Source organism: Varroa jacobsoni, unplaced genomic scaffold, assembly GCF_002532875.2.
Source record: "Varroa jacobsoni isolate VJ856 unplaced genomic scaffold, vjacob_1.0 scaffold_1329, whole genome shotgun sequence".
NCBI lineage: Eukaryota > Metazoa > Arthropoda > Arachnida > Mesostigmata > Varroidae > Varroa > Varroa jacobsoni.
This window is the reverse complement of record NW_019214231.1, coordinates 132,086-154,933: the sequence shown is the minus strand read 5'-3', so window position 1 is coordinate 154,933 and position 22,848 is coordinate 132,086. Positions and strand designations below refer to the sequence as shown.

Here is a 22,848-nt window from a genome sequence, read left to right as displayed (position 1 = left end):
TTTCAAACGCTACAGGTGAGCTAATAATAATAATAATAATAATAATAGAAACACGATCTAGGAGTTTACTGCGTGCAGCAAAAAGCGTAGGCAGCCACATATCTGAATCGTGTAGAAGAGAAATCCTCATTTTGATACGTGCACAATATGCTTTGTTTCTGCTAGAAGGTTGTGGCAGGATAGTATATATATATATATATATCTATCTATCTATATATCTATATATGGGTATATTATACAACGTTCCAACTAGCAGAGGGTTATATACTGCAACAGAAAATTTATTATGGAAACCATTTCGTTTCTAGTCATATTATTTTCGCTTGAAGTAAACACTTAACTAATCCTAGAAAAGTTAACTTTTTTTTGGCAAGGTCTTTGCGAGACTATCGCAGAAGCAGGGTGGAAGTTACGGCCAGAACTTTAGACAATATAAGCATTTTTTTTTAAGTAAAAGACCGTCTCTTCCGTTTTTGTGTGATGTTGCACTCGCTGGTAATTCGTGTACCTATATGTCTCGTAGAAAATCACAAACTCCAGTTTAAAACGTATGTATTCAATTTTTAAGCAACACCTCAATCAAAAAGGATGTAGATAGAAAATAACAAGAAGAGTTTTAAAAACATTGTAGGTATTCTAAACTTAGCAGCACCTGTAAAATAGCAAAAAAATAATTAAGGCTCCTGCATGCCTATATCTACGTTGCTACAAAAGATCACTGCTTTTGATGTAGACAAGCTAATATTTAAATTACGTGTTAAGGCAAACGGATGTTCTTTTTGACGCGTATTCCAGCATATACAGCAATATGTCGTGGTTGAAAATAGACGAACATGTATGAGAATCCACATTCGACCGTATAGTTGGTTTATATTAGGGATGCTACACCATTTTAGCCGAGCTTTGTCGAAGCAAAAAAAAGGAAATGACGTTAAATCTGCGTTGTGAGCCCACGACGAACACGGCGTATGCAAGTGTTTAAATAGCAATGTACGTCCGTATGCCAGCGTTGGCGGTGAAAAAGGAGCAAATCTATCACACCCCTAGGGCATCCTTCGGGCGGGGGTGGTGTAGACCAGCGTCATGGAACTAGCATGAACACAGAGGACGGAGAAACGATGACGAGGCCTGTGATGGGACTATAGAAAACATCAGGCAGTCAGACAGTTACACCGTAGCTAGGTAGAGAGACCGAGGCACGCACGCTCAGATGGAAGCACCGAGCTATTGGCTGAGGTTAGATGGCTCAGAGAAGACCAGAAGACTCAGCGTGCCCCGGCAGTTGGTTGGACTGGATAGCTCGGGTTTAATGAAGTGAACGCTTTCCCTTCGAGGTAACCGTTAGGCTTCGGTGCTGTATGGGACAGGTCGAGCCTGTCTGGGTGGTTCTCGGTAACGTTGCCTGAAGGGGCGGCGGTAGTGGCACTGGGAACAGGGATTGCAAAAGAAGCTTAGAATGCACGCAGCGAATACATCGTAGCTAAAGAAAGTCGCCCGGGATGCTTGCTGGGGGATCTGCTTACGAGGTTGGCATGCCTCAGAGTTTCGGGAAATGTCTGGGTCGAGTTCAGGGAAGGCAGTAGTACCACTCACCACCGCCATCGTTGGAACTTAAACGAGATTCTGCTGTAGTTTATTAAATTTTCCTATCTCTCCTGCAAAACTGCTTCGTACACTGTACTACTTCTGCTGTTCTGCTCGCTCAGCCGTTGCCCCCTTTGCACTAGTTACGCGTTTGGACGATGTGTCGTCGGCTTTTCGTATGTCGTACTCAGAGCTCGTCAGACGAGGTCAGCAAAACCGGTCTACGAGGCAACAAAGTACATTATACTCATATGACTGTGGCTCGTGAAAGACACGATTCATAACTTTACAAGAGCTGGAAATGCGTGGCGAACCTTTAAGTGTACAAAGGAATCGCGGCATAGAAAAAAGACGGCAAGAAAATCATAATAACTGCCCGAGCCTGCTCCTTTTTGTCATCTAGCGGATTATTATGTTCTATCTAGTCTGAAATTTCATAATTCCATATTTATGCCTTTATCGAAGTAAATAATAACAACAGATTGCAATTCGTAAAGGCAAATATACGTAGATTTAGGAAAGATGACGATCACGTTCTCATGCCCTTCTCAAGCGAAGTGACCATCTGAAAATTAATACTGACTATCCAATCTTCCTACCGAATAGAAGTAGTAATTTAGTTTCTACCTTGTTGCACTGGAAGTTTGATACATCTTGAGAAGCTTTTATATACAATATGTACGTGAATCAGTAGGCGAAGTATGTTTTATTTGGTGTACAAACAAAGTCTGGAAAAAAACCCCTGATCTCAAAAACAATGAAGTAAGGCTCCTAAGTTCATAGGAAATAGAAAAGGCAGTAAACGATATAGGACTTATATGGACCACACGGAATCAGAATAATATCTTCTCTTCCCAATACCCGTTCGTTCTTCCAGTGTTTTTATGTCACTATTGGGGCCTCAGAATTTGTCAAGGGGATCGCTCGGTAATTTGTCCCGTTTCATCTATTCCTATAACAGATCATAATAATAGCTTGTGTCTTGATTCAGGTAATGCGTACAAATAGCGTGCATGCATAACTTCCGTTATTTATTCCGTATGATACAGGAGCTGTGCGGGTACATACTTTATATTTCACTAGAAACTGCTTTGTGTTTTGCAACAAACAAGTTTCCTAGAGATATAGTCCCTGTTCACTTCGATATTGGCAGTTAGAAACTTCAATACAACTTAAAACATGACAAGAAAGCAAATTCTCAGCTCGACGAAAATGAACGAGCCAATTAAAGCGAGCACTACTATGTTTTTTTTTGGCTTTTTTTTTTTTTTAGCTGCATTTGTGCTGGAAAAGGGTCTATCACTGCAACAAAGTTGCGGGCTGAGCCGGTGACACGGCGATGCGTTGGCTGGCTGATTAAATTTTAATATTGTGTGCGTTCAACAAGCAATTTAGTATTGCAAGATCAGAGTGTTACGCACTCCGCGCTGGTAATTACCTGCAAAAACGCGTACCTCATCGAGTCTTCAAACGATTAACATCTTAAAGGCCATCATGACAAAAGTGAATACGTTCATATTGTATCACTGATCTTAACTAAGAACAAGTAAATACGTATTTTTTTGTTTAAATATCTTTAGATTTCTCTGCATATACTGCTTCGCGTACATGCTTCTATATAACGGTGCAACTGTTGACTCGATTGTCCACGAAAGTCTGCGAGTATCTTTGATATCTTTTTGGTATATACTGTTAAGAGAAGAATGTAAACAACAGACTCAAACACCGTTAGAATATCATTGTGGGCCTCAATCCAACGGCGAAGGCCTTCACAATTTGGTGGCAGCGACGAAACCCGCGCCGACCAAACTTGTAGGAGTGACCAAGCCAAGAGACCTAGAGGTCGACCAACTAGCTGAGGACTAGGACAAGAACTCATTAGCCACCCGTCGGATCAGCGCAAGAGGCAGGTCGATTGGAGGCCTGATCGTCGCAGGAGGCGAGCTTAGAGGCAGCCGTTAGTACCGGTAGCGGCGTGAGGTCGTGACACACGTGGTCGTCGGCGCCGAGAAGACTAACGGTGACGAACGCAAATTTGACAGACAAGAAAGGTCGAACGAAGCAAAGAAGCCATAAGCCATATGAAATCGCTAGATCTGGAGCGTGAAGACTCTACGAAGGAAGCACGCCGGGTGCGTACTACGACGATGAACTGAAGTGCTGGGGAGTCAAAACGGTTAAAAGGATTGTAGCGACAGTGTATTCTCTAGGGAGGTGACCAGCTAACAGGCGCTGCACCAATCACGCAAGATTTCAGGCACCGAACTGTGATGGGAGCAGCCGATAAACATGCGAACGCTGCCTGACTGCACAATGCCTAACAGCAATGGCCCGGTGTTGAAGTCAAAATATAAACAATAAACAGCTGTTGGTTCTGCTGCGTTTAAAACATAGAAGCCCTAACCGTTAGTTGATATGTTGTCAGTCGTCTATAAACAGCCACGCCTCGCATCTCCGTCTCAACGATGGTTGCGCAACGAATGCAAGTTTGGGTTAAAAAAAAAAGCACCAATAAACTTACTTATGCAGGTATCTGCTAGTCTTAGCTTGAGTTACAAGTCAAATTACTTCGACCATGCTCATCGCAGCATTTATCGATATAGCATCAATATATTATTTGTTTGTGGTCAAAACCTCTTTTGTCTAGCTTGGCGTACCAGGTTAGATTTTATTTGTATTTTATAGTGAGAACTTACGCCAACGCAAACAGCAACTTAGTTTTAATTAGAAGTAAATATGTACAGCCAAATTGCAGTCTTTTCTTTTAAGTCGGTAAAACGGACATTACTAATCAGGAGAAGACCACATTACTAGAAGGATAGCTGGTACAACGTTAAACTAGCAACAACACCAGCACCTCCAACGAGAGATAAAGCGGCGTCAGAAGTGGCTGCAAGTCCACTTAGTCGATCGGCTTCGGTTAATGTTTACGTCGATGCAGTCCGCATAACCAACCCACCTTAGCCCCTCTTGAGCGCTCTACGCCCCTCTCGACCACCGTCTTCCCCCTTAGGTGACGAGTCACATTATTAGACGAAGATCTATATGGCAAGTGGAAAAGGCAGCGACAAGGAGAGATAGAGAAAGGAGGAACGCAAAAAAAAGGGAAAGCATGAAGGGAAGAAGTGCCGTGGAGCCTGGGAGGGAAGGCTGATTAAGATGTTTGTTGGGGGAACGAGACGGCGGGCAGGCGCACTAGTGAAATGAGAGCAGACAGACTCATATTGACCTATAGAAACGACCATTGAAAGGTGACTAAATATATTCAGCTATCATCGTCGTCATTCACTATCATAAGGTCATAAAACGGATAGAACTGCCAGATACTTACCACAAAGGAGAGACTCCACCTTGTCAATTTTTTGATGCGCTGATAAGTCGAATTGTAAACCTAGTACACAAGTCAGTGGAGTGCTTAGGATAAATTAAACGAAAAATTGCCGAACTGTCTGCTTCATGTATGTATATATATTTTTTGTCTGCGATGCAAGTCCGAGGAAGAGTTGCAAAACCGTAAAAGAGTAAAACTTGTATTGATAACAGCAAGCTATATTAAAGATATATTTAGACTACAATGTCTGGCCGTGTTCTTCAGGTTTGATATATCTGTTGTTACCATTGCAATGATATTCTTTAGAAGTATTTCCACATTCTTCATTATGGCACAGTCTGCCGAGTTCACTTTTAATACGTGCAACTTAGGTATAGTTCGTAGGTGCCTAGAAAAAACATAAATCTCTTTACTCAAGTATTTAAAACTTCCATATATATATATAATGTATATATAATCTGTATAATGAAGCAAAAAGATGTCTGCATTTATAGAGAACTCAGTGAGCTCTACAAGATTGTTTTGCTACAGTCCAGAATCAGGCAGATCAAGCAGCGTTTCGCTGTTCATTGCGCCAGAGAAACGTGAAAAAAGGTTTTCCAATGGGTTCCCCGTAGCCGAAGTCTAGCCTAGGAGGTTTCTCAAAGCTTACGCGACATTTCAGGCGCTAGGGATTCGTTGGCAAATCCTTTAGTATTTAAAATCAACAAAAAACTGCTGGGTAGTATCGTATGTAAAAATACTTTATTTTTCGATTCTTTCTGCACATTATGACAATAATGGAAGTTCTCATGGGATCTAAAGGAACGTGTATATGGTCACTCCTTCTAGTAAAAAGAAAAAGTAAACGGTACATGCGCAAATGCTATGAAACAATTATCAGTAACTTACTTAAAAGGAAAACAGATAGCTAATAACGGTTTATTATAGTATTTAGTGGAACAGCAACCTTTATTTCACGTAATATTCAATGTACAAATATAAGAACTACATGTCGAATGCAAAATAACGGTACTGAGAAAAATCAAGGTTTCGATAGAAAAAAATAATATTTGAAAATAAGATTTTGGTAGTTCAATCGTATTTTTCGAGTATTTTTGGTTATTGGAGAGGAACTGCATAATCGACGTACGCAGATACATCGACCATACAGAAACCACAGAAAGTAAACCGGAGTCGAAAAGAGTGTCGAAAGTGGACGTTTTTGTTTATACCTGTTATTACTTCTCTTGCAATTCACCCTTCCCTCAGCAGTGCTACAGACTCAGGAAGTGGCTACCCGAAACAGCTGAGCTCTTCAGAGATGACCACTAGGGCATCCCTGCGTCTTTTGCGTTAGACATAGTTGATGCCAACTAGCTGTCGTCCTGCAGGCTGACGTTTGGCTCCCTTGACACATTCAGCTTTCTCTTTCTGGCTAACATGTCTAGCAGATCCTGCCACGGTGCCATTCTAAGTGGGTTGCGGTTATTATTCACTGGGTTCAGTGGCCTTTAAAGCTCGCTTTGCCCCGCAGGAGAGAAGATGTTGTCCTGCGTTTTTTGTCTTCCCTTATCCTTTGCGCTCATAGCATTTTCGAAGCCATCGTACTCCGCCGCCTGCTTTGTTGCGGTAGGCTCAACTAACGGATCGTTGGAGTCTTATACGCACGAATTTTGAATATTTAAAAACCTCAAAAAAGTCGAACTAGCGTTTATGTCGGTAACTGTATTCATGAGACGCTTTAGTTCTCACGCGTCATTGGCAGATAAATGCATAAGCACAGTTTAGAAAACATATTGCAAGGCAATACTAATTCTCATTTCCTAATAGTTATATTTATTTAGGTATAGGAACTAATAAGCACAAAAACAGATATTCTTTTACGCCTACGTTTGATTTGTAGTCGAAGGGGTTCTATGTTTATTTGGACACATAAATTTAACAACCTTGACGAGATTTTCTTGCCTACCATGTCTTTACTTAAAACTGCAATTTTTGATTCGCTAGTCGTACATCATGAACTAGCGGTGATACGTATGAATAGATGGTGGGCATTAAGGATTAAGGAACTCTGTGTAGATGTCGCACAAGGTGTTCATTTATGACGAAATGGCGAAAATTAATATACAGCGTTATCATGCATCGGGCGAAACGGCACTCTCCATTCATCCTAACAACCTAAGGGAATCTGGTGATTAAAAAAAAAGCGATCGTTTTTTTACATGCTTAGTAATTTTTGCAATGTCGACTGAGGGTCGTTAGCGTATGCACCCTCTTATCGTTGTCAACAAGCTATCCAAACATGTCCAGAAAATTTATAGATCGTCTACCGCACACACTATACCTCTAAGTCTCGAGTTTTACGTGCGGTATCGCCGTTAGACATGCCGTCAGAGGGATGGCTCCCAGTACGGACCGAGCCATGTGTCTAAATCGGGGGTTCGAATCTAGATCACAACGCGTCCTTAAGACTGGCAGGCAAATACGCTACCTACTAGGTCCTCACGGAGACGCACACAATATAGCTAAATAGTCTCAAGTCACCAACGGATGAGCAAAAGCAACAAGGACGTTGACAATTTAACTAACCCCATAATTCTCTATCAGTATTTTCTCAGTGGATCTGATTATTTTTAAAAAATCACAATGCAATTTTCACTCTCTTAATTAAATGCCTCTCAAATAACTAAAATCTGAACGCGTGCTCGGTTATTTTTGATACTGATGATAAAATGATTCAGAACAAAATCCGTAATGTTTGTTCCCATCACCCTGTACTTTTTCATCACTATGGCGGAAGAACTTCACCAGGTATGGAACTTAACAGTACTAAATTATTTGACAAAACGTCGCCAGTTTACGTAAAATATTGTTGACTGGTGGAAAAAAAAAGCTTTGAATATATATTCCCTATTATGAGCTTCACATGTTTCTTACGTTTCTCAGGCGCATAAACTGAACCATTCGCTCAATGATTACAAAAGTACTACACACATTAGATGATTGTAGGGAACTAGAAAAGCTAAAAATCATGTAGGTCCCATTGTGGCCTTCACTGTTTGAAGTATAATCTTATTTCTTAGTTACTGATTTTGTCGATTTCTAAAATTACTTATTATTGTTGTTTACCCTTGCTTCTTCTGCATTTGTTGTCTCTCAGAGCTGAAAGCTCTTTACCACTTCATTTTGTTTTGCCGCATCAAGTTCGAGTATAACAGTACGAATATGTGATTTGAAGTATCTGTAACTTCATATTTAATAATTCGGAGATGTAAATTAGCGAATGAGACGATGGCTAAAGTTGTGGATTGACTATATCAGACAGGTAGGTATCTCTATACGCTAAATACTTACCCCGTGAGTATGTATTGTACCAAAATGCCAACTGTGGACCTCCTGAATAGCCCCAAGCTAGCAAGATTTGCAAATAGTTACTACTTTAACAAATCTACTTTAAGCTGCTGCTAAGTTACTTTTGGCCGTTATGCAAAACCTGAACAGTTTGGGAAAAGTGGCAGTGGACGGCCGATAATTGACAACAGTAAGTATATAGTCGGCGGCAAGAAACAAAGCTCTCAAATATGTAAACCTAATTGCTTAGAGTCTTTGCAGTTTGCATACTATTATTACTATTATCGGCTCCTCATTTCTTTCGTATAGTTGATAAATATAAACTGTTAATGAGGCTTCCAATTACGTGCAATCTCTACGAGCAACATATAACGAAAAACCTTTAGCCTTTGCCCTAACCGGGAAAATAATTTGATGCTCAGCCGTTCGAAACGCCCCAAATCTATTTGTAAATTGCCTTATTCGTAGCAGCGGTGATACCCATTTCATAAAGATCAAACAAAATGTGTCTCTCTGCTAGCAACAATAGGTACACTGTTCTGCAAGACAATGAGGGAGTGATGATTGGGGCTGCGGGGAGGTGATCTTTAGCATGTTCACGGTAGCATCGTGTTGGATAGGTGCAGCCAGATGTGGGGCCTTGCTCCATGTGTTAGTCCACCATGCTTATCTAACTGGAAGCGGCAGGGTAGTGGTAACGGAGGCCGCTCGAGGAAGGACCAGGGACCCCCCAGTAGCCTGTGTCAAGAGAGAAGGGCAAAGAGGAGGGGAAGGGGAGGGGTTCGGTTGTGTATGGGGAACGTTGGTAAAGGGAGAATCGGGTAAGGGTACGCATGTAAGGACGTCGGGGATCAGGGAAATCGGGCGTTTTGGCGGGAGGAGGGGCCAGGTGCCTTGAGGCCGAATGGGAGGGAGAGGGTGAGACAAGAGGGCGAAAGGTGCCCGAAGGAGAGCAGCGTAGTGAAAGGGGCACACATAGGGGGCGGAGGGATAGGGGGTAAGAGGCAACAAAGGGGCTGGCAGGCCGCTAAACGGCGGGCGGGCGTTCGTTCGGGCGTTCTGCGAACGGGCTGGGGCCTTGGTGCCATGGTGGCGCCGCTGCTCCAGAGAAACAGCGGAGGGTTGTTGGTGAGGGCCCGCATTTACCAGAGTTGTATTCTGCCCACAGAACGTTGGTGACCATCGTCGGCAGAGGAGGAGTCGAGTCTCGGAATCCAAATTCTGGCGATTGTTCTGAGGAACGAATACTGCTGCTTCTGCTGCTCCTGCTGCTCCTGAGCGGACGGTGAGGCTGTCGCGTGACCTCGAACCGTGGCGTCTTCGTCGTCGTCGTTGGACCATTTCCTACCGACAGCAAAACTGCTGCACCTCTTCGACAAGGAGTTTAGTGTGTGTGCATGTGTTTTTGCCTGGCCGTGTGAAAGTGAACAACGACGAGCCGAAGAAATTCACGTCAACTGATTGCTAGAACTTTCTGAAAAATACGAATACGTTGGTGCATCTGCGTCGCAACTGTTTATAAAAAGAACGTGGGCCTTTGACCGTCCAGCCAGTGAGACAACAGGCAGACGACACCAGGACCAAAGAGAAAAAGAAAAACAAATCAACAAACAGCGTCGATCAACAAACCATCAGTCGAAGAAGAAACTGACGGGCGATGCTCTGAGCATTCCTTCGTGATCCCCTTCTGAGGTGAGTTAGTTGCTACGCCCGTCGCCTTCCTCTGTTCCTCACTACCCCCCCCCCCCCCCAAAGCCTATGAGGTTTCATCGTCGACAGTCTTATTTATAGTGTTCCTCCTCCTACAACCACTCTTCTACAATATTAATATGTTATCCAAATATTATTTCCCTATTTTTTTTTAGTTAAGGATGATTTTAGCCATGACAGCTTTATTGACCCCTCTAATATCTTAACCATTATTCGGATCAGCGACCGCAGCCCCATGCGTGCGGGCTTCCATCAAAAGTCCAAAATAAACATCACTTTAAGAGCGCGACCCAAGTTGACCGTTGTGTAACTTTTTCCCATTGTCTCATGTCACTTATTTTTTCAATGCTACCGAACAGAGACTGCGTGATCTCAATTATAGGTCTATGCTATTTCGTGAATTCATAATAATACCAGTAGTAATACGCCTAGTCGAAAATGAAATATGATTGCTCCACCCAATTATCCTAACGATCGTCACCTTTGATCGTCCTCATCGATCCCATCTTCTTTCTAAAAAACCTGGTATCAATCAGATATGCAAACGAACCTTTTGTGCTGTTGATGAGAACCAGTGGTACATGCCGGCAGTCATAGTGTTGTCGTCCCTAAGATAGCATTTTGCATCCCATCAGCAATCGAGCGAAGGCAAAAGAAAGACTTAACAGCGAACGGGAAAAGAGGGGCACACTAAACCGGGGAAAGAGAAGAGGAATAAATGGGACCTAAAAAATTAAAAACGCCTTCTTCCTTCAAGTGCATCCGTCTTGTAAACGGATAGATGGGTCTGCGTGTATGTGTGTCTGTATAGCCAGCAGTAAGAGAGCGAAGTGCAAAGGCAGCCGTCCTCGGGTATCTGCGTACCACGTGGCCTGTGCCAGCCTCAGCCAGATGCGAAGAAACGCTACCATCACTCAACGGTCCCCACACCAAAAGCCCCACTCCCTGGCTACCTCGCTTGCTTGCTGACTGTCTGGTTAGTCGCCGGCTGCTCTGCGTTCCCTTCCGCCCTGCTATTCTAGAATCGCCGACAGGCCCATTTAGTTGCTTTGTTCTCTGTTCTCCACTACCACGTAACCACTCCGCCTCCCCCCCACCCCCACCTCCCCCTGACACCAGCATCACCCGTGTGCTCTTGTCTGTATTCCGCCCCACCGACGGCACTGGCTGGGCGCGGCAACCAGGCAGACGACAGGCAGGAAAATGCCATTGGCCCAATCGAAAATCGCAAACTTCGTTCTCTTCGGTGTACGGATGTGTTCGATCGATCTTGTGCCATATCTGCTATCGTTGTTCGGTGTCCGTTGCTACTGTGGATGATGCTACTACTACCGATGATGATGATCATATATGTTTATTACCGTTGTTATTAATATTAATGTGGAGCTACCGCCTGTTTCTACTTCCGCCGAAATCGTCCAGAAGCTACCTCACTCGGATACAACTTACTGTTGGTAGAGTGTCCTTGCCAGTTGAATGCCTCTGGAGGGCGGCTTCATCCCAGTGCGTCGTCATAGTAGTTATTAGCAAATGCTGTCAATGTTCCACGACCGCCTTTGGATTATGTCAGCCCTTTCAGCACCATTAGCCGTTTGTTCTTCTTCTTCTTCTACTTCTTGCTGCTAAGTTGTCTTCTCACGGCCACCATCCAGTGAATAAGCAACGCCATCGCTATGTCAGGGGTTGTCGAAGTCACGTAGACGCTGTCACACTTCGGTATGTATTCTTTGCTTCAAATTATTATTACTAGCATCATTATTGTTGCTATCGACTAATTAATTAGCCGTAAATTTTGACAGAATCGAACAATTCCTAGTGCGGTTTCATCGAGAATATTAAAACCGCACTCGTCGGTGCCACGTTTGAATATCCATGTAACTTTTTAGTAACGGCAATTGAAAGCGCGTAAAAGTAAGTTGTCTGTGTGCATGTGAATACCCGGGTAGCCAATCGGTAAAACAAATCGACTGTGGATCTAAGCAATGGCTACGGTTACAGAATACCGAAGCAGTCACTGCTGATGATTAAAATGGCGCTGGCAATACGCGCCAGCTAGCGACTCAAATACCGCAGGGGCAGGGGGAGGGGGTGGGGTCAATGAGGTAGCCAACAAGAGCTGGCACCCACTTCGGCAAAGCACCACCGACCCACAACTACCCCTAGTTGAATTCCATTTGGGCAAAATGAAATGAGTTCCGTCGTCGGACCCAACTGCTCTCCGCCTCTTACTCGTGGCCCCGAAACTATAGTTGTGAATCGATTGGCGGCTTCATACTCAAATACGAAATGACATTTTGCAGTAGTGAAGATAGTAGGCAGCGATGCCGATAGTCGATACGACTTTCCTCAAACGACCCTGGTCCTTAGGAATATAGTTTTCATTCCATTTTACGCTGACTTTTCCAATAGCCGTTCAGAGAGGACAAATAACGCCATGTCGTTAAAAAGTACCTTTAGATACTTCGATTGGCGCGCTTTCAAAGGCCGAAGTTTGGCTTGTATAAATGACAAAGGCTACACATGTGTAATCTTCTCATGACCCATTACGAGGTTAAATCTTCGGCAGTTTTTAGAGCCATCGGTGTACGATGTCACCAGTCAATATACACGTCTGTTTCAAAAGCCTTAACTTAAGAACGCAGTCACAGCCTAGGTCCCTTACATTTTTAGTGACATATATATGGTGTTCTTTGATACGCTTCATAGTTCAAATGGAAAGAACTGGCAGTCTGAGGAAGAGGGTCTTTCACTGGTGTATTCTCGGTCCTCCTATTTAAACAGCCGACGGCTTTATTATATCGGGGAGGGGGGGGGGGGGGTATCAGTCTACAATAATGATTGAGCTGCATGAGGTAGGCTGAGTATGTTGTGGCAAAACCGCCGTAGCACGAAAATTCAAAATGTATGTATAACTGTTGTTACTAGACCTACTAGTCGATTACAGAGTGTAAATTCAATTCTTCTAATCTGTCTTTTGACAGACCTGATTATACACCCAAACGACCACCTATCACACCTCAGCGGTAACCGAACATACATAGCAACAGGGATTCATTCATCCTCAAAAGAGATTCACTCATTACCATTAATCCGCAGCCAGCTCCTAGCTAGCCTTCACATAACAACTGACTGAAGTATAGATATCAAATGTAGCTATTCTGTCTTCAAAGCCTTTGAAAGATGTATACGGCTCACGGGGCCAGTACATGTCGTAACGAAAAAGCAGCAAATACAGGGTGACATAGTTGGTCATCGTGCCAAGTACATAACAGAAGTAGCGTTGATAATACGGAAAAATCGGTCGTTTTTATTAAAAACTTGCTGGCGCCCAGGTTTATGTAGAAGCTCACTAGCCACGGTCTCGGAAGTTAAACTAAACAACGTGCCAGATTTCATATCCGATACTTATAAACATTGCATTAAACACCTGGTCCCTAGCACGAAACAGAGGGTGTCTACATCCGGATCCGATCCGACATTACCACATGTCTTTAAGCTGAATAAGCGAACCCCTTACCGGTCCATCGTCGCAGGGACGATCTAGGGACGGAATCAATCGTTATCGAAGGTACTATCAAAAAGATATATATTGCTTCCTTTCATAAAGGTAGTCCAAATGCAGCCCATATAAAGATCTTAGAAGCAAAAGTAAACACGGTGGATTAGGCGAACGTTTAAGGTGACAGTCTAATAGGCAACACGGTTGTAACATGTACGAAAAAATTAGAAATATAGAAAAAAAGTATCTCATTGTTAGATGTAAATAGGTGTACCTTGAGCGCCTAACAACAGCAAACCATGATTTCGTCGTTCGTCAAGTCCAAAATGTCATAGTAGTTTTCTTTACTTTTTTGAAGAAGGGTTCCAAAGGGCATCCAAAGGAATTGATTGATATTAGCTCCTGGTCCATTGTTGCCTCATCCACGAACTTCTTATGCGTCCTAAGGCAACCTGACAGAATTAACTGTATGACAGTGTCAACAAGGCCCATCGTTGATAGGACTGTAAAAGAAACCCGCAGGGAGTTAATTTAAACAGACACTTGCCTTCAACATGACGTGTTAAATCTTGTATCCTAAACGTTATACCCTGTTATTTAGAGAGCTACAAATTAATTCAAAGGATCCTGTTAGCAGCAAAATGAAAAGCATCTATAGAGCTTGTATTCTTCTACACGACAGGCGTGTATTCAGCATTAAATGTGGATATGACATTATTTTTTTCGTAAATCTAATATGCATGAAGAATACGAGATATGCTTGTATCTATAAATAAAAAAAAAAATAGATAAAGGATCAACTGCTATCTGTCGGTTAAGGCTTGAACGACGAACGACTTTGTGCTTCACATAATACGCACTTCGAATACTGTCACTCATTTAACGAGATGGTCAAATTCAAAGCGAGACTTCAATGTCAAATATCAAATTTTACTAAATTGTACGCACCCCTCCAGGCAGTCGTATCAACGAGGTACTGATAAGCTTATTGATATGAATCTAAATCTTTATACGTAATGAAGGATATTTTCAATGGTACCTCTAATGGCCGATGCATACACGAGTACATACCGTGCGAAGTTCATTGACGAGGCAATCGGCTGATTACGCAGCTATCTTTCGAAACAATGAGGACCTCCACCAGAACGACATGACTCATCATTAAGCAATTATGGTGATTTTAATTGAATATTGAACTATTTAGACTTTGAATAAAGAAGGGTATGGTAAAAATCAGGAAAAAGGCAAACGAAGAAAGTGTGCAATGGGGCGGACAGCCATTAGAAGCAGCGAGTAGAACGCACACACATGTACCTACGAAATATGCTACTATTTTGCTTACGCTCTGAGCCGTCTACCGCTCCTTCAGAAGCGGAAGAAGACTGTGGCTGAAGTTATGGGTGGGTATCAAGCAATGTCGGTATGACTGAGGATTAGTGAACGTGACAATTACATTGAATCGCCGGATCTATTGAGCTTTACGCATTATGGCTGTGATGACGCCACGCGATTGGTTTCTCTTCTACGTAGATATACGAATCCCGATGACATCGTCTCAGCAAAAAATAGCGGGAACCGAATTAATTGCAGGGCAAACAGGCCCAAGCTTACTGCTTACGAAAAACCGGCGAACCAGATTTACTGCTGTGCAGTGGACCGCTGGACAGCAGCGCTTTTGGGCAAGGAAGGGAACGATTAAATAACGAGTCTATAGAATAGTTGCGTGCATCGATAAGAGAACATACCCAAACCAAACATACATACGTCCAATTACTCGCAAAATCCACGGGGCTGATTGCCCATCAGCCAAATTTTCTTTAGTGTCTTCTACGAATCAGCTCGCTGCATTAACATGAAACAAGGTTTAGAAGCTAGAAAAATGAAAACTCTTAGTGACACAATAGGACGAAATAAGAGTGCCGTTAAAATATAGTACATTACCATAATGCGACAATTACATATCGTCCTTAAATGTGACCCAAATAAGTTAGTCCTTGAAATGTCTTAAAATGACCTTTTGAGTCACCCTTGTGTATGCTTTAATATCGCTATTTGGAAAATATAGGTAATAACTCACTCTATTACTTTACATTGCGAACATCTTGAGAGGCCGTATTACCTAACCAATAATTAAAAAAAAATCGAGCTGTTGAAGGCACTACAATAATAGAGGTTATAGTTTGACTAGTTATAAGAATCCGTAGTAGTTGTACCTCGATAAGTGAAGTAAGACGCACGTCACGTTCTCCCTTATTTTTGCATTTTTATTACTGCTGTATTCGGCAGGTCGGCATTATCTATTTCATTATAAATAGAACAACGCCAGTCAGGCCACCTATTCAGCCTGTTTTGTCACTGATACGTGAACTAACTGCTACAAGATTCGAGCGTATATGCTCCGTCCGGCAGCACTGCTTATAATAGCAGACCACTACACAAATGAAACGGGTTCCGATTGGCAACCCGGCCGCCACTCACCCAAATGCTAAGGTGACCAAAATCTTGAACCTTCTTGTGGGATATCACTGACAAAGGCGTGTTTTTCGCACCTCTACGGATGAGCGCGTGGAACACATTTTCTCAGCCATCCATCTAAACAGCCATTCACAGACGATTTACACTCATTTTAGCCAGGGAGTTCGGGGGGGATTTGTTTGAGTTATCTCGACTGTTACCTCACGGTCAACCTTCACCATTCAGATTCACCTGAAGTTTTCCAGATATTTGCTCATTCGCTAAAGTGTGCACCCCTCGGCAGAAAAACGACAGAGACAAGGAATGGAGCACATATCGTTTCGTTGTATCTAGCATCGCGGACTATTTAGTCTAGACCTAATCTATCCCGGTAGCTAGCCGTCTCTTTTTGTTAAAGCGAGCAAATGTTGGTTCAGTATCAAGACAGTCAAAGAAAGAGAACCAAAAGAAGGAAGGAATCTAACCTCGCGTGTTAGTTCCGTTTTATCTGAAGAACGTGCGTTGGTTACCAACGAGCGATGACTTACTGGTGCAAAGTTGAGAAAACTGGCAAGAAGAAACCAGACAGAGAACAAAGGAGCTGGTCAGACGTCCCCTTAGCTGCTGAAGGTGCCTGCCTTTGTTTAAACGTGCCACCTAAGAGCTGGACGCTGCTTTCCGGTCTCAGCTGGCACGAGCGAGTAAGACAGATCTCGCCGATCACTAGCGGCGATCCAGATGCTCATCTTTAAGTAGGTCTTCACCGGCGAAACTTGTCAGTCAGTGGCCGCAAGCCCTTAACAGGGCCGTTCGTGTTCGGCTTACTCGCTATTCTTTACCAATACCCTGTATTATTATAAGGTGCTAAATTCAGCCAGAAAGGGAATGAACCCTGCTAAAGACGATAACGACAGACTAGACTATATTCTTCTAATACCACTGTTGTGATTATTATTTTTATTATTACTGTGGTACATTCTGATACGTTGCAATTGTGTTGCCGGAGCCTATTATCTGCTCGTTGTTATTACCCCACCCTACCGGTAACATAGGCTGCATTCATTCTCCTCGTACATTGCTAGTGACAACAACTGCCCGAAGGATTTTTCTTTGCCTGCTTGTTACTCGCGGCCAATTTAGGCCTTATAAGCTCGTTAGTAAATATCTTACCTCATGTGGCTTCGATTCAGTATATATCTTTGATCAAAATCTACACGCTTGCGCATATTCTTCCCACCGCTAGTTTGGCTACCCTTCCTATTACGGAAGCACGGTGATAAATAGAGGACAGGAGTTTTATATTATACCCTTACGTTGACATTGTTGCTGCATCGTTCATGGGAACCAACACTAGATCACTGTGATTAATCGAAATATTACTAAGTTAATTCATTGAGAATATTATTATGTAAAAAAAATCTATTACAATACAAACAATTCGTTTACTAGAAGAATTGAGATGGTCCTGTTTGTAAAAAGAAAAAAAGAACTGTTGGCCTTGGGCTAAAGAAAACAATGATCATTGAATGCATCAGTGGTCATCGCCTCAGGCAGCATTTGCATACAAAAGATTCTCAGCTCATCTTCTATAACTAACTACTATCTAAAAGTTTTCATGCTTAAATCTTGTACTGCATTGCATTGAATTGGGTATTACTTTCGAATTAGCCTAACTATTTAAAGTTAGTACTTTTTATCCTTCCGATTACTCAGTTTGCCCCAAACAATTTCTTCGGAGATCTGATCTGCGCTTGTTATAGCAACCGAAGTATCGCTGATAAAAGCCTAGCCGAGAATCGAAGGACTAACTTTGCCAGTGCAAGTGCCAAGATGTAAGTTCTAAAAAGGCAAAACAATGCTTGGCCTTATCGATTTGAGACTGTCGTTTTTGAGACACGGGGGTAGAAGTTACTTACGCCTGAAACACGATTCCTTGTGAAGCCTGAAGCAATCGAAGCAGCCTGCTTTATCGTCGCCAACTGAAGAACACTGAAAGTAGATTTACCATTTTTGAGTGCCATCACTTTAGGATCTTTCATTGGAAAACGGCGTCCGCTAACTAGACTACGTAACAAGGCTCGATGAGAGGGAACATTTTGGTCTGTTATAGTTTAAATCTAACGCAGCGCTTCCAATACGGCGTGTAAAAAAATGGACAGACCCCTATCTGCCCGTTCAGATGAGGACAAAGAGAGTATATCCAACTTGCAAGCCAAAAAGCGACGGAACGACTAGGATGACAACTAGCCTTACCTCTTATTCTGATTAGTCGTTCATGCAAAATGAAGCTATTACGTACGACGTACGAATATCTAGTTTCTGAATCTATTCAAAGATTCAGTAAGTTGTATCTAGTTTAAGGGGATTTTCATATCTAATTTAATAGGATTAGGGAAACTCTGCCATAGATCACAATCACGTTATGCATGTATAAGCACAGAAAAATAAAATACTGCTGAACGTAATCAGGATTTTTGAAAAGAACAATTATTGTTCATGTCAAGGAGTACTAATTTTTAGATCTGAGTTAAGAGGGCTAGGCCGCATTCAATGTTCTTTATTTAGAATGAGTATTTTTAACGCACATCAAGTTACTGTCATTAAAACATAATATCTCTCGCACATTTGCGTAGACAGTGATCGATCCGGGGGTCTGCTTCCACATCAAACCTTAGTGTTCTATCTTCTTAGGCATATGGTTTATCCTGAGGGGATATCGCTGTTACCGTCTGTATACTGTTATGAGCTCCTTTTAAAAATTCCTCCTTTATCAGAGCGATCTGGAAGAATTGAATACGATTTTTTTTTGTAGTATTATTTCTCTCTGGGAATCATTCCAACAATTCCGCTCACATTCGAAAATAGAGTGGCCAATCTTTAGTTCGAGTTGAGGATAATCATTATTCTTTTTTGGCCCGTTTGAACTGCCGTCTAGCACCCATCTTCTATCTAATAACTGCAAATGTTTGCCAAAGGAAAAATCAATCATCTTTTACTCACTGCTACAGCCTTCAAAGATGAGTTTACAGTGATCATCATCTACCATTTCTATCGCGAAATTTTTGTATCAGTGGGCCTAGACGCCCTCCATGCTTCAGCCTTTCTTTTATTAGGTCATTTGGATAGGTTACCTATCGGCTTGCTCTAGCTACAAACAAAGGGCGTTGCTTCGAACGAAACCTGCGGCACAACGTTTGTCTTTGATGTACATGGACTCATTTAGCGATACCAATCTTATAGAAAGATCATAGAGCTCTGCTGTCAAGTTATTATTGTTTATTTCCCGGTGCACTATATATATATATATATATATATATATATATATATACATATATATATATATTTTTTTTTTTTTTAATATTATATATATATATCTATTTCGTTCATTACTTGGCAGACTTTTACTCAGTTCACTCTTCTATGAGTCTTTCGCTCGTACTCTCCTTCTGGCTGATATTAGTCAACATTCAACGACAATGGCTACCTAACAACCCCAACGTCGTTACGTGCCACCGCCGCTTCTGTTGAAAGTCACTGCATATGTGGTCCGCTAAATGTCGGGCACATAGTTAGATGCTACTAAATCAACTGCTATCCATAAAAGTCGTATAATTTTGGTTGGACGGCTCAGCGGATAGCACTGCACTACTTCGCTGCTAGATATACGGACCTCTTTACGAAGTCTATATATAGGGACTTGTATGACGCAAGATTTTAACCGTCGTTAGCAAGTTTGTTGTTTAATATCAGCGAAACAGCATCATTGCTTACGTTTCTCTTTTGTGAGAAAATCTATTCTTGATAGAAAGGCAGGACGCTACTTGGGATGTTATCGAGACAGAACCCTACTTAGAACTCTACCGTTCGCTTACATTAGGTCTTCACGAGTAGGCTTGACTCGTGGGCCATTTGGCCTTTACAAATCAGAAGCCACAGGATAAATAAGCGGTCCCCTGCACTACTTACCATCGCATCTTCTCAGACACTTTTACTTCCATTTGAAGGCTGCCTTCAAGCTTTGAGCGCCTTCGTACAATTGCTAGTTAGTGATGACGAAGCATCCGATGCGACCGGCACAAGCAGATTGCCCCTGCACCCGTACTACACGCACCTTGAGCTAAATGGAATGATCAATGGTCCAATGCGCTGATAGTGGCTCCCGTTTCTTGTTTCCTTTGTTTTTTATCGTAACACGCTTGCTCATCGGCGGAGCAGGATAAGAACAGTTATACGGGTGAGATACAGTCCTGCTGCTGCTGCTGCCGCCGCCAAAATTCTGGTAACTATGTCTAACCTTTTTTTTTTTTTCGCAATTCGTCTCGATAAGGCGCATCCGTAGATCTTTTCCGTTCTTGTACCAGAAAAAAAAGTCGAGTGTGGTGCGCTCAGAAGGATCAGTTCTTACAGTGGACGGTGAATCTGCTGCGGCTGCTGTTCACCGGCGCCGGCTTAGGCGGCGTCGTTCAGAAGGAATCTTGTCAAGTTAGAGTTCCGGTTTAAAAGAGGAAATGAACGCCTCAGAGAATGGCCACCCGATGGGCAGAAAAATGGGTCCCAACTATTCTTTGAGCGGCTGAGCAAGTGAACGACCGACCGACCGACCTAGCGGGGAAAGGAGCGTGCTTATGAAATGGAATGAGATGATGACAGTGGAGAAGAACGAACATTTTCTTACTTGTGCTTTTCCTCTCGAGTTGGGGCCGGCTGACGATCCTTCCTTTGTCCGTTTGGTCGGCCGACCATCGTTTCATGGTGCTTCGAATTCGAGCGAGCCGTTTGGCACGTCGATAATTAAACTGGCTCCCAACACCGCCCGATGAGATTTAGTTTCCCATTGTTCCGGCGACAGCTGCTTGACCCCTGGTTGGTGGTGCTTCTCCTTCGTTTTGTGGTACTAGCCGACGGTGATGCATAAGTATTTGACGTTCAGAATTTGTCCGCAAGAAGGTCCTTCTATTCGGAACAAGAATCTTCTGTGTTAGCGGTTGAACGCACCTGTATCTCTCTTTGTGTCCTCAACGTTTTGCTACTCATGTACTCGTGAGTTTACGAAACATGCTTCTCATAGAATTACCTCTCGTCATCTTTCAGTAGCAGGAAAAAAGAGCAACAACATATTTCAACGCAGCCTACCTTTTCCACCCGAATACTGGCAATATTCATTGGAGAACAACACGCCGTTTGTCTCCTTACTATGTAGTATTTCCTTAGGGAATTAGACACGCCTCTAACAGCTTATAGTGGCTAGCTGGCTCCAAGGTGGCTAGCAATACGGAAAACAAAACAATCCACAAAGGAAGCACTTCTAGAAATAAGATGCTGCCTCGTCATTTTTATCCATAATATATTCGCACGCTACAACGTACGGCGGGTCACCCCTTGCATCCGAAAGAGACATTCAACGCATGCGCGTTCTTTAGTCACTCAAAATAACCGGATGGATGGATGGATGGATGGATGGATGGATTGACGGAGCAGTCGCAAGCTCCCAAGCAAACACGCACACCCATATGAACGAAAGAAGGAGACTCATCATTAACACTAAACTATCATAGGTGTTGACCTATTATTACCGGAATAATGACCGACCAACCGCCTGAGATGTATCCTTGACATAATTGGCATAGCTCAGTAATTTTTGGTAATGTAAGCAGTTTTCAGCTTCAGAATTACTTTTTACTAAAGATTTTAAATTTGAGAACGTTGTTGTTTATTGCAGGTAAGCAACGGCATCCACACAAAGGACGACTAGGGAAACAAGTTGCGGGGAAGTAACCTGCAACAAGTACGTGCGTAGATTTTCTCGAATGATACTTTACGACCTATGTCGGCAATTAAGGGTTCGCCTTAGGTTTTTTTTTTATATCCGATCATGTTTCTCATGGCGGAACTCCCGTGAATTAAATTTACAACACCCCTAAAGTGAAAAATATTGAACGTAGACGATAAGATATTATGCAGTTCTGAATATGATCACGAGGTATGTGTGTACGTACGTGCGTTCGAGTCGTTCTTCGTTGCTTTTGATCACGATTTGACTTTGAGATTGAAAGATGAAATTAAAGGAGTTGCAAATTAGCAAGAATCACAATTTTTCGGGGAACAGTTTTCGTCTGCGAGAATATTAAAGTTTTGAATTCTACAAAGTTCTTCCGACAGCTTGCTTTTCATTTTTTTTCCAATATATACACAGCCTCCATATATGTTTTATACCCGCCAACATTGTAATAGACTCTGCCGTCCTTTCTCCATACGTACGGTCAGAAGACCAGTCAACCAATATTGCAATTTGCGTTAAAGTAGTACGAAAGGAAATAGAATGGTATGGGCACTTGTGAGGATAGAAAATTTGAAGAATACCCTTGGAGAGCGGGCTCTGCTGTTGCGGAAGGCTGCAAAGCCGGCACAAAGATCAGAGAATGGGAAGGACCCAAGGAGCTACCGGGCAGTGAAGACGACACCAGGACATGCGCGGTATAGGCCGTATGGCGTAATGGATTTCCAATTATTTTTTTTTAGAACCTTTTATCCTGCTATATTCCCCGAAGCTCTCGTTGTTTCAGATATATCAGGGTGGAGTTACACTGGACTGGATGAACGACGACGCTACGAGTGAAACATACACACGGTCACGTATCCATATACACGTGTCTATAAAATCGGTGGCCTGTGGGGGCCACGGCAAAAACTACCCGTATGTTTGATCCACAAGACATGTGAATAAGAGAATGCGGCCATCATAGACCAGAAACGAATGAGCCTGATAGAAGTAGAACGATCATTTAGAAAAGAACGTAATAGGGAGGTGTTAAGTATGAGAGGACGAAGACGACGATAACTTCAATAGGGAACAAAGGGTGTCCGCCATTTTTCACCCTCCCCACCGAACGATTCTTTGAATCACCGCCACCGGCGCTGCTGCTGCTGCTGCTGCGTT

At 42.7% G+C, this 22,848-nt stretch overlaps 1 protein-coding gene across 3 annotated transcripts in view; it reads left to right on the top strand.

The window, feature by feature from the left end:
- Positions 1-22,848, top strand: part of cpx (synaptic transmission protein complexin) — a 217,131-nt gene that overhangs the window by 64,531 nt on the left and 129,752 nt on the right. For all 3 annotated transcript variants that reach the window (XM_086971861.1, XM_086971862.1, XM_022848134.2), the window contains exon 2: positions 9,417-9,940. The gene's annotated coding sequence lies outside the window, so the exon portion shown is untranslated. The remainder of the gene's footprint in view (positions 1-9,416; positions 9,941-22,848) is intronic.